This window comes from Pteropus vampyrus, unplaced genomic scaffold, assembly GCF_000151845.1.
Source record: "Pteropus vampyrus isolate Shadow unplaced genomic scaffold, Pvam_2.0 Scaffold275, whole genome shotgun sequence".
Classification (NCBI taxonomy): Eukaryota; Metazoa; Chordata; class Mammalia; order Chiroptera; family Pteropodidae; genus Pteropus; species Pteropus vampyrus.
Window position 1 is genome coordinate 134,756 of NW_011889056.1, and position 3,564 is coordinate 138,319.

A 3,564-nucleotide genomic window follows, 5' to 3' on the forward strand; every position below is an offset into this window, starting at 1 on the left:
TGCCCTGTCCACTTACAAATTTCTTTGCAACTTTCAGGCCCCTCAAACTCGAGGAGTCTGGAATGAAATTTGTCAGCCCGTTCTCCCCCAGACTTCCAAAGCCCCCAGCTCCGTGAATGCCCACAGCCCCAGGACCTGCCGATCAGACTAGGTGCAGAGGAGCTGGAGGATGGCTGATGCCCGGGGCGTGGGGAGTCAGCGGCAGGCAGCCACTGCCAGCCTTTCTTGATCCTTTCCAGAGGCGATCCCTCCTCTGTGCCCTGCCCTGCCATCTCCTGGATGGTGGGACCAGGGGGCAAATCGAGAGGCAGGAGACCTAGGGACCTGGCAAGAGGCAACTGTAGTCACCTGAGTGACAGGAGAGGACTCAGCTGTGTCTTAGGAGGAGGGAGTGGGAAGGAGTCTGGGCTAACAGGAAGGGACCTCAGCCTGGCCTTGTGAGGTAGGGCCTGATGCCCTATTAAGGGTTTGTAATTCCAAGCTATTCTGAGGACACAGAGCCTCAGAACTTGAGCTGAAGGGACAGCTCAGGCTCAGGAACCCAGGGACCTAATGGCATTCAAAGCACCTTAAGACCCCTTGCCCCCTTCGATGTAGCTGCTGCCTTGAGCCCTTCCGGCAGCTGAGAGCTGTAGGGGCTTTGAGGTTTTTTTTTTTTTTAATCTTTTTTTCCTCTTCTTCTGTTTTTGTTTTTCTTTCTTTTTTAAAAAATTTCATTTCAATCACAGCCCCAGCTCAGACGTTCAAATTTTTGTGGGTTTTTCTGTGGATCTTTCCTAGGACTGGGGAATTTGGCGGGAGAAACCACGGCAGTGTGGTGGCCTCCCCAACCCTCCCCATATCCTCTGCTCCTGAGGATTGGGAAGAAACCAGCCCCTGTGGATTCTGGAGGAAAATTCCCCTTCTCCACCCAGCCCAATAGAGTCCGTACTCTAAGCAGCCCTTCCCCAACTCAGTGGCTCTGTGCATGGCACAGGGTGGGACATGGAGGGATTGGCAGGGCCTCGAGGGGAGAAGACCATCTCGAGGGGTGATGGGGCCCATCCCCCGGCGTGGAGGACCTGCTGGCCAGCCCTCAGCTCATGGAGACGGCTGCTGAAGACTCAGCAGCAGGCTACAGCCTCCCTGCCCACACCACCCCTGAATCATGGCACCTCCCAGGCATCCTCCACCGGAAAAAGCTGGAGGCTGGAACGGGAACAGAGACTGCTAGGCCTCTCAGGGAGGGGGGAAGAAAGGGCTGAGTGGTAGAAACTTCTGGAAATGTGGACTCAAGCTCCATACAAGGAAACACTTCTCCCAGAGGGCACTGTCTAAACACTAGCTGGCTGCCTAGAAAGGGAGAGAGCTCCCTGTCTTGGGAGGCGTGCAAGCCCAGGGAGGCAGGTAAGGAAGTGAAGGAGTGGGTTGCTACAGTGAAGAGTCGATAGCTTTCTAAGGGGCATTCGTGCTCAGAGCCCCTGGGTTCTGTGAAGGAGGGCCATTCGGATGAGGGGCAGAAAATGGGGCCGAACCACCTGTCTACCTGGAGAGGGAGGGGTACAGAGGTGTGGGGAGGGTCACAGAGTTTGTAGGGTCCTAGGCAGACCCAGGCACTGCACAACGCAGCAAGAGCCAACCTCTTGATCATGGGGGAAACTTGGCCATGGGTCCCAGCAGTGCCTCGGCCGTATGTCAGCGCTTGGAAAACAGTTTGGAAAAATGAGACCACTTGACAGGCACTGGCCCCACTGAGCCAGGGATGGGCTGGCAGGCAGTGAAGACCGAGGCAGCCGCCACGTGAAGTACTTTACTCTGTACAGTGGACACAGAAATGTAAAGCCAACCAGGTGGCTTCACCCAGTGGCTTCCCTGCCCTGGAGCAGCGGGCCGTTGGTGGGAGCTGTGCTGGGCATCAGGAAGGAAGAAGGGCCCCCAGAGCATTTCAACCCCCTGTTCCAGCTGCCTTGAGCAGCAGACCCCAGGGTGCAGGGCGAATCTTAATCAGAGGCTCCCTAACAGACATCGCCAATCAAAGCTGAAGTTCAAGGGTTTACCTCTCCATCAAGGGAGACAGATTTGCATCTGACAGTGTTGAAGGCCTTGTTGCACGGGCCTCATGAACTCCTGCTCCCAAAAGAGGGCGGTGGGGGGGGCGGCCTTGGAAGGACAGAATCTCCCTCCATCCCATCCCCACCCCCGAGATTCCCCAGTAAGAAAAGATCAAAGGACTTCTCTCCATGTCCCCTGATGAGCACCAAATGAAGACTTAAAGAAAAGACGAGAGGTGTGTGTGTGTGTGTGTAACACTTCGGGAGAAGAATTCACTTATGGGATTAGGGGTGAAAATGAAAGTGAGGGGCCCTTGCAAATGAGACGGAGAAGAGCCTCAACACTGCGGGGTCGTCAAAATTTGACACAAGCAATGAGACCCGAAGGATTCCTGGAGCAAGAATGACGCTGGTGACTGTCATTCACCCGCCCCAAGCTCTCCGGGAACTGGCCTGGCTAAGCACAAGCTACTGGGATGGCAGAAGTCTGGAGGGTTCCAGACCTGCCGCTGCGGGCCTGACAGGTGTGGGCCTGCCATGAGTGTAGGCTTGAGGGAGTCTAGTGGTCTCTGGTCCTGCGCTCGGGGGATGAGACTGTCAACCTAGCAGCCGACTGCTGGTTCTAGAATTCTCTCATTCTAGGCCTGTGACCACACTGAGAGTCTATTGGCACCTTGAGGATGGAGATCTGTCCTGGGACCTTGGCCTCCTCTTCCTGTCACTTCTGGTCCCTATGCTGGGGCAGGGAACATGGCAATCCAAGGCAAGGGCAGCTGGAGAGACAGCCTTTGAGCAGGGCAGGTGGCTCCCTGCCCACTGGACGCCTAGGCAGTGCTGCCTTCACACCCTGTCAAACCCGGCCTTGCCTGGGGCCTCCTGCTTTAGGGCCCCACCCCCATCTCCCGCCTCTGAGGGGCCCTCTGAGCCAAGGGGATGCCGCCCCTCCCAGGTCACGAGCTCCTGCAAGAGCACATTTCACATGCCCAGGACCCTGATCAGATCCCAGCTCACTCCTAGGGCCTGTCCACTACCACGGCGAATCTCGCTTCGAGGTTCAAGGTGTTTGTGAGGGTGTGGACAGAGCCAAGCTGAGTGGGCTGGGTGCACCCACAAATGCGCTCCTGGCCCTAATGGAGCCAGGGGTGGGAACCGACACGGGGAAGGAGAAAGACCAGAGCCAGGGTCTTCACTTGTCCTCTTGCTCCAGGCTCCACACGTGGCGGGGGCGGGCTGGGTCCCTGCAGGCACTTGGGTCCCCAGCTCTCGCCCTCACCCTCCGCGTTTGCGGTGGTTTAGGTGGACGCTTGAGGCGCAGTGAGGAGTGGGCTGGTGGTGGCGCGTGCACGAGGCACGAGGCACGGGAGAGGCGCGCGCCAGCACGAGCACGGAGCGGGGGGGCGCGGGGGAGGGTAGCCCCCCCTCCCAGGGGGCGGCGGGAAAGGAAATGGCGGGCGGGATGGCCCCCTCCGCTAGGAGACACTCGGGTCTAGACGGCTTGGCAAGGCCGGCAGGGCTGAGTCACATGTGTCTGGAG